This window comes from Elgaria multicarinata, chromosome 9, assembly GCF_023053635.1.
Source record: "Elgaria multicarinata webbii isolate HBS135686 ecotype San Diego chromosome 9, rElgMul1.1.pri, whole genome shotgun sequence".
Lineage (NCBI taxonomy): Eukaryota > Metazoa > Chordata > Lepidosauria > Squamata > Anguidae > Elgaria > Elgaria multicarinata.
In genome coordinates, this window is record NC_086179.1 from 17201672 (window position 1) to 17214658 (window position 12987).

General features: G+C 45.3%; 1 protein-coding gene across 1 annotated transcript in view; it reads left to right on the forward strand.

The window, feature by feature from the left end:
- The first annotated feature begins 250 nt into the window (after positions 1–250).
- LMO3 (LIM domain only 3) overlaps positions 251–12987 on the forward strand; it is a 95977-nt gene continuing 83240 nt past the window's right edge. The window contains exon 1 of the mRNA XM_063134416.1: positions 251–397. The gene's annotated coding sequence lies outside the window, so the exon portion shown is untranslated. The remainder of the gene's footprint in view (positions 398–12987) is intronic.

Sequence of the window (12987 nt, forward strand, 5' to 3'; positions counted from 1 at the left end):
AAATTAGCGACAAAGCCCAATCTGTCTCCCGGCTGCTTTGCACTTTTTTCCAGAGCGGGCGGTTGTAGAGCTGCAGATCGAGAGAGGGGAAGGAATCGGGGTGGGGGGAGAGAGAGAGAGAGAAGAGGGAGGAGGGAAAGGGGGCGGGAGGGGGTGAGAAAGATAGGAGGGGGTGAGAGAGAGCGAGTAGCGGTAAATAGCCTGAATCCGGCCACGAGCCGCAGCTTCTCTTCCTGCTTCTGCAAGCCACGCACCCGACTCCTTGCTGCCTCCCTCATAACAAGAGTGACCTTTTTCCCTCCGCTGTATTATGTCTGGCTGGTTAAGGGATTGCGTTCTGCAGTTGCTACAGCCCCTGACTCTCTCCAGCTCGGCTCAAAGCACCGTGCTGCTTTAGGTAAGTTGTCTCTCCCGCCGGAACCTCCGCCGGGGGGTGGGTGGGGTGATGGGTGGGGTGGGGTGAAGGGAAGGAGGGGGTGTGCGTGCAAATCAGTCCCGGGCTCCCAAGATCCACCTTGACTGAAATCTATAGATCTAGGACACCTGTAGCTTCGGTGCGAGCATGCAAAAGAACACCTTGCCGGATTTTTTTTTAAAAAAATCCTAGCAAACTCCGAGCGATCTGCTCTCTCCCCCAATTCTGCCTAATTTCTGCTTCCATCCGCCCCGCCGCTTTCTTTTTGCTTGACTCCTTTCCCCCTTCTTCCCTGCAAACAAGGCTTGGCTTTCTGACCTTCCCCAAGGAGAAAAGCTCCCAAACCCGAGGTTTCTTGAACTCACCTTGCATTGCTTGACTCGAGGAGGTAAGTTCAGGCAACGCCGTCAACGCGCGAGCTCGGCTCCGGGGCAGATCGATTTTCTTTTTCCTCTCCCACATCGTGAGCCATAAACTCCGGATCACACTTTTCCCCCTCTCTTCTCTCGGTTTCTCTCTGCGCTGCAACTTTGGGCTTTGGAGCTTGGCGTGTGTGTGTATGTGTTTAAATCCATGTGAAGCTTCATTATTTTTATGATGACGGGAGAGAGAAAGAGAGAGATGCAAGAATAAGAGGGTGCAAGATCGAGGCTGCAGAAGAAAGAGCCGCGCGATTGGAGGGCTGGAAGGGAAGGAGCAGGCAAAGTTAAACAATGAAACGGGAGCAAACGCCAGCTCGCCCTTTCTCTTAACCGCGTCGCCAAACCTGGCGCCCGTTGTTGCTAAACTGCGTGCGCGCGTGAACCGGCATGGTGAGAAACGACTTCATTTCTTCTCCCTCTTCGCCCCCCTCCCAACACCACTACCTCGCACCCCTTCTTACCCCCTTCCTTCTAGGAATCAGACCCACCCAACCCCCAGCCCAGTTTTTCAGGGTTGTGGTGTGTGTGTGTTTGTGTGTTTGCGTGTTAACCCTTAATACCCTGCATTTTTAAACACACACCGATCTCGAATCGGTGCAGCATTTGTACGAAATGCAATGGGGGGTGGCGAACAGAAAACCCATGCGGTCGCCGTTTTTGATGCAGACCTCATTTTTGTGTGTGGGGGGTAATGATTTACCATACAGATCTCTTCTCTCTCCCCCCCCCCCCGCAAACCTCTTTATAGCCCGTGATGTGCTCGTGGTAACGCCGCATGTGACGGTTTAATCAAATCCATTTGTTACCACGGAGGTTTGAGAAGAGACCGCTGGGGCTGGTATCGGAGCACAGTGCGGAGGGTGTGTGTGTGTGTGTATTTGTAGGGGGGGAGCGTGTGGCTTTTGTCTTTCGCCATCCTCGTAGCTCGAGAGTGTTGCACGCTTGCAACGTCCTCCCCCGTGCGCGCGCGTGTGTCGCTTTTCCAGCACCCCCTCACCTCCACCCCCTTCCAAAGTGCTCTTGCACAACCGTCCTGTTCTCCTCTCTCAATCTCTCTCTCTCTCTCTCTCTCTCCTGGTGTTTTCCGCTTTCAGCACGCACAACCTCTTCCACTTGACCCAAACTGGTTGGGGGTGGGGTGGGGGGATCCGCTTGGCTCAATGAGAACCAGCTATCCGGGAGCCCTTAAAGCAACTCATGCAGAAAAAGGAGAAAAGTTTTGGTAAGGCAGCCATCGGTGTCGTCATTTGTTTTTGTATATATTTCCCACTCACTTCTCTTCTTCCCCTTTCCCTCCCTCCCTCCCTCCCTCCGCAAATCCAGCATTTCTTGTCGGGCTTTCAGCATCTCTGTGTTTCGTTCTGGATATTTGAAGGCGAAGAGGCATAGATCTTCCCCTCTAAACGTTGCTGGGGCTGTTGTGATCCGAAAAGACAGGCTTGCTGTCTTAAGATCAGAGCTTCTGAAAAGGCTACCGCTTTTTAAATTGTTTTTAAAGCCAATTATTTTTAGGAGGTGTTGGAGCAACAACAAAAATGCCACATTTCTTTCCCCCCCCCCCACTTTGCTGTAAAAACAACTCAACAGCAACAAAGCAAACCCACTCGCCATCCATCCGTGTGTGGCTTTGGCAGGGGTAGTGGGGAGAGAAATTAGTGGCGCCTGGCTTGTGCTAACTACACAAAGGGGGATTCTTTGTTAGGAGTGTTTCCACTGTCGTGGCTTTTCTTTTAATTTTTTCCCCTATTTTTTCTTCCTTTTTTTTTCTTTTTTTTTTGCATGTGAACTGCATCAAAATTGAGCTCACTCTTGCAAATCTCTTGTTGGCCTTTGCCAACCACTAGCACTTTGCTGCCATGGTAACTGTAATTAAACTGATAAGAGTGGAAAAATGTCAGTATCTCTCGGAGTCTTACAGCTGCATTGGAAGAAACGGGGGGGGGGGGGAGAGAGAGAATAAAATTGGCTTCCAGCAACACTGTGTTCAATTTGGGGAGCGGGGTGGGGGGCGACAAGGAGACAGAGAAAGTACGGGAGGGGGGAATGGTGTGCATTTAAAGTGCATATGGGTAACAGACTTTAAAGGAAATAGTCACTATTGAAATCTGTGTGTGTGTGGTGGGGAGATCAGTGTGTGTATGTATGTGTGTTTAATATATATATATATATATATAGCGAGAAAGAGAGATGTTTGCACTTGTTACCCCTGTAGGATGCAAGGAAGATGTGCACCAGTGAATAGAGAAGCCAGTTTTTAGGCCCCAAACCAAGCTTTCAGAAACTGAGGTGATGTCAAGGGGGTCGGTTGAAGAGAGGCAGAATAAACCCTTTGTCATCTTGGCAGTAGCCAAAATCTCCCCCACCCACCCCAATTTGTGCTTCCAGCTGTGGGGCTGTATGCCTTGCCATTCTGTCCCCACCCCTCCTCAACACACCTCCCCTGCCTCTCTTCCCTCCCCACACACATACCTTCCCCCCATATACTCAGTGTTCCCCCTTTTTCTTTAAACCACCCAAGTTTCTGGCATATGATGAAGGAAGGTGGTGTGAGGGAAAGAAGGTTTTTCAGTATTTTCTTTTACATTGCATTGTTTGAAGGAGGGAGCAATTAGTGCAAAGTAGACAAAAAGTCCCATATTCTAAACGATAAAGGTGGTGGTTAGGGAAACTCCCGGGTGTTACGGAGTTGCAGTTACTTTGTTGTGTTAACTACAGGATCCTTGTGCGTGTGTGCGTGTGGATGAATGGCACAGAACAAGAGAACATAATGGAAGCAATCAGGCGTCAGGGTGGTTCACAATGAAATCCAGGCAATTAAAAGCTCACCAGAGTTTTTAAAATGAAATGGCCCCCGCTTATTCTCGCTTGCTACGCTGCACAGGCTATTATTTGTGTGTCTCTTTTTAATTATGATTTCCCTTAAACTGTCAAACAACTAAAAAAAAAAAGTAGCAGGAGCCTCTGAGGCAATAGGAAAATTTCCACAAACGATTTGCATGCCGATCCGAATGACTCCTGAGGTGCTGGGAGGAATTTTAAGAATATGTCTGTTTATCAAGACGACTTTCTTCAAAATAGGCCTCCCCCTCACCCTGTTCCCTCCCTCCCTGAATAATTCTGCATTTGGACGGAGCTCTTAACAGCTACTAGTATTTGACTAGTACTCCACTTAACCCTGACAATTTGATGTTTCTGTCCCCTGTGTGTGTGTCGAGTCTGCATAATACATTTAAATTGGATCATCTTGACTTTAGAAATGGCCTTAAATTCTTAAGGCTGCAGTCTTACTCACTTTAAGTAGGGAGTAGGTCCTGTTGAAATCAATTGGGCTTTCTTTGGAATAAGCACACGTATATTTAGGCATTTTAGCAGAAGCTGTGGAGTTTTTCCACCCTATACGTGTCTCCTAAAGTCAGGCCTTCTGAGTACAATTAGTTGCAGCCGTTTACCTTTTAATAACCAACTGTTTAAAAACAGCAGAAGTGAACTTCTAAGAGCTTGGGTAGTTTAGAAGTAATGTGGGCAAAGAACTCTGTGTGAACCGTAGCCTTATTGATTCTGCAAGGTACTCAGTTCCCCTTCAGATTTGGGCAGGGTGGGGGGGAGAAGGAGGTAGAAGGATCTATCTATATATGAGAGGCAGCTGTATTGAATGTTTTGATAATTTTTGAGACCCCAAAAGTGTTTGTTTCCAGTCTGATCTTTCTGGTGCTCTCATCTGTAAAGCTAACACATAGACATGATCCAGCCATGGGCATGATCCAACAGAAACTAAGAACCTTTCAGTCCTACTGTCATCTTAAGTGTTTACTTAAGGCAACTGCTGAAATAAGTAGGCTTGAAGAGGCTTGGTTGTAGGAATTTTAAAGTGAGCGCAAACCTGCATGCCAACTTACCTGGTTGCAACATTAGTGTAGCATTGTATGATCATCCCTTGGCAGTTTAACATGGCATCCTAAGCCCTGGTTGCTGCAGTATCTCTTGGGCACTGAAATATCTGCATAAATTTCAGGCATCCCACACTATGAATTTAAATTAATGTAGCATACAGAGAAGGTAGTGACAAGTCACGAAATCGTATTAATCAACGAAAAGTCCAGCTTAAATCAAGCTAGTCTAAAGGTGGCTCTTACTTAAAAAACTGGCAAGCTATTGAGCTGTGACTATATTAGGGTAAAAACTGCAGGCTTGCTCATAATAATAATAATAATAATAATAATAATAAGGCCAGTACTTCAGGGAAACTAGCTTTAAGTCAGAGCATTCCACGTGCTAACTGAGATAGCTTTGTTGGTGTTTTGATTTTCTGCGTTGGCTTCACCTACTTCGGAGGTGTGGTTGCCTAAAGAGCTTAACTGTATTCACATGCTAAAGTAAGAGAGCATCTATACTGGTGTAGCTTAGTGGTTAAACATGTGAGTCAAAAGTCCGCAGGTTCAAACCTCAGTTATGAACAAGCTGCACTCTCTCTCTGGCCCCGTTCAGAGGACACCTTAAACCACAGCTTTAACCACAGTGGTTAAGTCAGAAAGCCGGGCCATGTTCAGAAGACACCTTAAGTTACTGTGGTTAAAGCCGTGGTTTAAGGTGTCTAATGAACATGACCTCTCTCTCTCTCTCTCTCGGTTCCAGCCCCTTCTCCATTACAGGGATAACACTGTCATAGCTTTCAGGGTTGTTGGAAGATGGAATGTGATTACATGCAAAGCTTTTTGAATACCTGAAATGTGGTACATAAAAGTTAAAATGTTCTCATGTTTGGGATCCTTGCAGCATTGCTTATAAGCACCTAGAGTGTCTTGCTGGGATATACTGATCTGTGGCAACTCGTACAATGTGATTCTGCTATGGGGCAATTGTTGTGATGGGTACCAATAGGACCTTTACTTACAACGACTATTGCTTCTCTCCAAATATCTTCCGCTTGACATTTTAGACTGTATGTGAGTTAGCTTTTTTTTTCACGGGGCGGGGGACTTGACTTGTTCTTTACATCTCCATTCAACAAAATGGTACTCCTCCAACTTGGGTTCTGGGAACAAGCATTGGTTATACATCTTAAAGATCCTGCAGCCTTTAGCACACTTAATTCAGTGGTGCTAATGTGCTGCCTGAATCCAGCTGAGAAAATGCTAAAAATATGCTTTTTGCTGAGACCCATCTATATGGGATGGCATGGCCAGTCTACAGTGGTGTTTGTGTTTTCCAAAGAAAATACATGCCACAGGTTAGTGTTAATGAGGTGTTTCCCACATCTTGCAAGGGAGCAATGAATAGTGGTAAGCCTCTTTATCACTTTTTAAAGCAACCGCCTTCAATAGAAAACAGCATATAGAATGCCATAGGAAACAGACAGCTCTACATGTTGTCACCTTTTATGTCGTCCATGATCTGAACGTGGATCTTAATACCTAGGCTTGACTGTTCATCGGCTCGCTCTGCGGGGTGTTCTCCAAATTGCCTTAGAACACCTGCTCAAAGTGCACGATTGAAGGCCAGTAGGTTCTGCTTCATGTGCTCGCGTCTTGAAAAGTACGCCCAAGTTTGCTGCATTTTTTAAAAAAGCTTTTATTAAGTTTTGACAAAGCTTGGATGTGGCTGTTGCTCGGCCCCCACGTTCACATACAGTAATGTTCAGTTATTCTGCATAGCTCTAATGCAGAAGGATGAAGGGGGTTGGATTGGGTTAGATTGTGTTGCAGAAGAGCATGAGGATGTGCGACTTGATGACTCAACTGGCTTAACACTTGGGGCATGTCTACACCTCCTGGCGTTCCGGGAGGGAGGGGGGAGGATCTCGCGATATGCTGATCGCGAGATCCTCCCCCTGTGTTCACACGTGGTGCGTGACATCCAGGGAGGAAGGAGGACATCCTGCCTGCAATTTTTTAATAAATAAAGACAGGACCTGGAGTGTACCTGCGCTCCAGCGCAAAAGTAAGGTGTGTGTTTTTTAAAAAAAATCCCCCTCCCCACCCACCCCGATGGGCATGGAGCACTTGAAGAGCTCTGTGCCTGGCTCCTGGCTCCTTGCATTTACTCGCGAGGAGCTGGGACGAAACTGGGATGGAGGCCCGCAGTCTCCCACAGTCTCAGGACAATCCCGAGACCACGGGAAAACTGAGAAAAACAGGTATGGCAATATCCCAGGGAAATAGAGGGATTATCCATCCCTGCTCCCGGGACCCCCTATGCATCATGTGGACGCACAGGGACAATCCCCGGGATATTGCCTGGTGTAGACATGCCCTTGGTCAGCAGCATGTATAAAAACACTAACGTAAGGACACACTTCTGTTTCTAGTAGCTCTCTGTGTGAAGGATGTGCTGTTGCAGACTTGGGTTGGAATAAGTTTCCAATTATTCTGGGATCTGAACCACCACCCCTTCTCTACAAGTCGTAGGGAGACTACTCACCACCTGCCCTCCCACGTTCAGCATAGAGCCCTCTAGTGGGCCGCCCCATACGTCAGTGTCCCCCCCCCCCCGAAGTTTGATGGGTTTACCTGGTGGCAGCCAGCAACAGCACTTCTATGAAGAGGCGTCTGATTTGGAGCTGCCATTTAAATTTCCCACAATGCCCCAGAGACTCAACCCAGGCAAAACAAATACTTTTATCATTATTTCCCAGTAGTTGGAGATGGAGGCGGTGGAGGACCAGAGCACTTCTAAGCCTTCTCCATCTCAACAGAGCACCAGAAAATTGGGTGGGGTAGGTATCAGTGGAAGGCTTTGCCAGAGTGATCATTCTGATTTAATCTATACACCAGCCTGAGATCCCAGTGATATAGGGCGGGATGCAAATGTTTTAATAAATAAATAAATAATGCCTCAAGAGTGCCCCACTGTCACGTGTGTGTGTAAGTAAGTAAGTGTAAGAGTGTGTAAGAGAGAGAAAGATCACAACAATGTGGGTAGACCTGATTATTTGGGGCTATTCCTTCTTAGTTTGCGCTCCTCCATTCCAGCAGAGTTATTTATTTATTTATTAAATTTATATACCGCCCCTTAGCCGAAGCTCTCTGGGCGGTTTATAGGCAGCTGGGAAATACCTGCCTGATCAATCGTCACCAATGTGCTCCCCCCAAACACTGTGTAAACCAGGGGACACTTGGGGTCAATTTTATTCCCACCTGCCCTCGGGGTCACACCACTGCCATGCACTGTTGCATCTCAGCTGCAGCAAACCATCTGGTGGCACAGGGTGCCTTGTTTTAAAGCTACGCGTATTTGGCCTTTTTGGGCTGCCATTTCAATCCCTCCAATTGTTTTGCCTCTGCCACAGCAAATTTGACATGTGGCTGTGGGGTTCTGGCATTTGTGGTGGTATTGCCCACTCCTGGTGTAAATGATGGAAGTAGCATCTGTCCATGAGTGAAGAGAGCCTCTTTCTGACAAGGATGTGTGTGCTTTAATGAATGGCCTACCGTTAGTGGCTAAGCTCTTTGCCAGGTCCAAAATACAAGTCCAAAATACAAGAGAGTACAACTCTAGTGTGCGCCGCAGTTTATATACTCCCTTGTTCTAATACCTTGGTGTATTTTGGCCTCTGGGATCCTAGCCAAGGAGCTGGCTGAAGCAACAGTGAGGCAGAAAGGCATGTGGGATTGAATCTCTGCTAGGTATCCTTTCTGAGTCAGCAGCTCCAGACATGTGCTACCTCCTCTTCCACCCGTACCGTAGGTTCAGCACCTGTGGAATTTAGTACATTGGTGGAGAGGGTGTGCAGTTCACAACCTTCCCCACCCTCCGTCCCGATCCTTTCGTCAGCGACTGGGCCGGGACCCAGGAAACTGGGGTTATCGACTTCTTGGTGACTTTTTTCCTTCCTCAGAAATACTGCTGAGAGCATTGGCCTGCTAGTTAATGTGGACAGAAAAGCCAAAGTGTGTGCGTGGGGGTTTATGCTAAACTCTGTGCCTGGATTCTGCCTTGCAATTGTCCCTCATCCTGTTCTGACTTGCAGGTGGGCTGCTTGAAGTCTCTGAGCCTCACCAAGGGAAGAAACTGTTTTTAAAATGGTATGGGAGGCTGTACTTGTAGAGGTAAACTGGCAAGTGCTGGAGGGGTTAAGCACCCAAGCCTATACACTGGTTTTGCATACGTCCAGCCACCACGTTATCATTATGAGATAAACACGTGGTTGGAGCCATACTGGCTTTGTTTGCACACAGAGCTAAGTTATGGTATGGCTCAGGGTGGATTTGATTTAAATCACAATTTAAATCACTACCCAGAAAGACTGGTTTAATCATGTGACTCCCCCCCACCCCAAAAGTGCACTATATTCATTGGATTTTTTGAAACTAGCACTTAAGAGGTAAGGGCTTGATTCTGTGTACATAGATTTGCAAAGAAGCAATGGGATTGTGATCTCTGCAGACACAAATTCACAGTTCTGAGAACTGTAAAACCAAGCATCTGCGATAATATCTTCTAGATAGAAAAATTGCCCAATAATCTTACAGAAACCCCTGGAAGAGCATGACATTGTGAATGGATTAATGGAATTCATTTACCCAAAAATTTAAACATTGCATGAATATACAGCCTCATGCTACATAATTAAAAACTAATCCTTAATTCATAATGAATAACCTTTGGACTATAATGTATCTTAAGTAGAAAACTATCTTTAAATAGATTTTTCCTCAAAAAGCATTTTATTTTTTAAAAATCCTATTTAAATAAAAAAAACTCAATTTTTTTATAATTTTTTTTTAAAAAATATTGATTTTTATCTACCCTGGTATGGCTTATTGATATCTGGCTGGCCATTGTATCCAAACCCATCCCCGCAAAGAAACCATGGTTTCTTAAGCACCTACAAACCATGAATAGAAGCCATGGTTGGTTGTTGGCTAACGAAGTATGACTTGTTTAATCATGGCTTGTTGTGACATCTGATCCAAGAACTAGCTTAATTCTGGCTTGTTTGCAATGCTGCCTGCCCCGAAATGAAGCCCAGAAAAACAAAACCGCTCTGGAGGATAGCAAAATGGGCAGGAGAGAAAGAAACCAGATATAGGGAGATTAAGCTATATTTTATTTGCTTGTCATGGTTAAAGCAGCAAACCGTAGTTAACAGAAACCATGGCTTAGCATTATGCAGAGACCAGCCCTATCATTAGGCAAAGTGAGGCAACCGCCCCGGGTGACAGATTCTGAGGGGCAACAGTGGCAGCTTCCCCCAAGCTATTCCTCCTGAACCCCCTGGCATATTCCCATCTCTGGGAGGATAGAGCTGTATGGGCCCCACAGCTTGGCCCCCAAAGCTGCCCTGCTGCCTTCAAGTGTGATGAATGTTGCAGTCCCGTTGCCAGCATTAAAATAAAATTCAACTGCTGATCCTATTAGCTTCTGTATGTGGAATGGAGCAGGTGCCATCTCATCCTTTTGCCTTAAGGAACAAACTGTTTTGGGCAGTTGCAGGCAAATGGAGCCAATATTTAGTTGGGAGTGACCTTACTGACCCTTCTGTAAAATGGGGCTGCATCTTCAAGGTGCCATCTTCAAGCTTACATTATATTTATATTTCTGAAAAGAGGGAGGAAAAAACTTGCTATTTTCTGTAAGCTTGTAGCTTGCTTGATACTGTTAAACCACATCTGTTTCCTAGAATATCAGGATTTTCTACCTGTGTGAGTGAACGCATATTGTTGTATTTATTTATTTTATTTTATTTTATTTTATTACATTCATATACTGCCCCACAGCCGAAGCTCTCTGGGCGGTTTACAACAATTGTATGTAACTTACCTATGGAAAATGATGCCCTATTGCAACTTTCCACAACTTGGATACCTCTTGATGTTTTGACCTATAGCTTCCATCATCCCTGACCATTGGCTATACTGGCTGGGGCTAATGGGGGTTGTAGTCCAAAACTTCTGGAAGGCATCAGGTTGGAGTGTCTTGTTCAATATCTGGAGTTGCAAAATGCAGATTAGAATCCTTGCTTCATTTATAAGAAGCTGTTTGGACAGTGGGGAATATTCACTGTCATACTACTCTTTGGTAAAGCCTAATTGGGATGGTAGAGCTAGCGAGAGTTACGGATCCATTTTGGAAGACGGGAGTAGCAACGCTTGAACTGGAGTGTGCACCTTACCCTCAGAGTCATTTCATACATCAGTGCTTATCTACAAATTATTATTATTTTATACCCCTGTCCTTTCTTTCCCTTTTCCTTTTGTTTTTAAAAAACGCTCAGTGTGGCTTACAAAAATGTAAAAACAATAAAAATCACATAAAAATACATAATACGATAAAACAATGCTTAAATGCAGCAATAAAAGCAGACATTAAAGCAGTAGAACTAGGAGATTTAAAAGTTGCACTTTTTATTATAGCTTGCTTTTAATGTGTAGCTTTCAAATTCTGCTAATTCTTCTGTTTGAATGTCTGCTTTTGTTGCTCCATTTAGTATTATGTGTTTTTAATCTAATTCTTATTGTTTTTAAATAACAGATGCCTAAAAACAAGAGAAGAGATCTGTCGGTGACAGATCTCCATGGCAATGGTATCCCACCATCTCACCACCGCTACCTGGTAGGCTCCGTTTCGAATACCTGCCTGTCTGATCTCATGCAGGACAATGGGTTTTATTATTTGTTTGTTTATTTATTACATCTCTATACTACACAATAGCCAAAGGTCTCTGTATCCAATGTTACTCCTATTACTTTATTTACTTACAGCCAAAGAAAGTTCCCAGAGTGACTTAGAGTACTTATCTAGGCTTACTTAGAGTCAACCCATTGAAATAAATGGGATTTAAGTTAGACTAATACAGGCTACAGTCCAGAAAACAGAAGGCTATCATTAAAGGCAGGCAATTGTTATACCAGTGTTTCTCACAAGCATATTAAGTGTGATCGTAATACATGCAGGCACATACATCTGGCCAGATTAGGCTGGAGTTCCTATAGATGTGTGTACATGAATGCTTAAAATCCAGATGTCAGGGCTGGTGAGTGGGAGGCAGGAGGAGAGCCTAGCTGTCCAGGAAAGGCTTCTGGCAAAATGAGGCTCCAGGCAGGGCTGAACAGAGCTTTAGACTAGGCTAGGCTGCATGTGGAGCAGCAATGTCTGGATATTTCAAGGACTGCCGCTTCTCTTACAGACCTTCCCGCATGCTTCAGGAGGAAACATGTTTTCTGATCCACCTCTGTCTCTTAAGAAGCACTGGATAGGCCTTTCTTCGTGGTGGAGTTTGGGTTTATTTATTTGCTACGTTTATATCCTGCCTTTCCCTCCAAGGAACCCAAGACTTCTTTCCATTTTTTTCTCACAACAACCCTGTGAAGTAGGTTAGGTTGAGAGTCCATGACTGGGCCAAAATCACCTGGTGATTTTCATGGCCAAGTGGGGACCTGAACGCAGATCTCCCTAGTTCAGCACTCTGACCCCTACACTGCACTGGCTCCTTTATCTGATAAGTCCTAGGCAAAAGCCCTCTCCCTCTCTCTTCCTGCCTTTAGAAGTCAAGTCAAACCACCACTTGTGATTCATCACCACAGTGATTCATCAAGTAAGCTGGATTTTTAGAAATGCTTCTAATAATTGAATAGTCTGGCTATTACAGTGGTTTCTCCGTTTTATTACATGTATGTTTTTATCACAATGGTTAGCTACTTTGAGGAGTCCTATGAGGGTCAGAAAGGCAGAATATAAATCTATGTTAAATTATAGAAGGCCGACAGGGTCCCTTCCAGCTCCCCAGATTACTTGATCTGCCTGGACTGAGGAGCTGCAGTGCACTGTCCCGTTATTACCAAGATGGAAACGCTGGAACAGCAAGGGTCAGGACAGATGATCCCTCTTGTCAGTTGGCTGCCCCAGTGCCACAGAGGTTTAGCTGCTTCTGCCGTGTTGCCAGGTCTCCTGGTCTGAGCTGGCTGGTGTCTTACAGCGTGAGCATGTTCATTACACCCACATATATGCGCTTGCTGTAGGAAAAACAGTAGTGTTTTTCCCCCAAAGGCAGTTGTAATCCATAGTTAGTGCTACTTCTAGATTGCAGTGAATGTACCCCTATAGGATTCCTACTGATTCTCGCCTAAACCATGTTCCTGTTTACGTGTGTTGCGTTCATGCATTGTGTGTGTGTGTGTGTGTGTGAGAGAGAATAAATTGTAGATATCTACA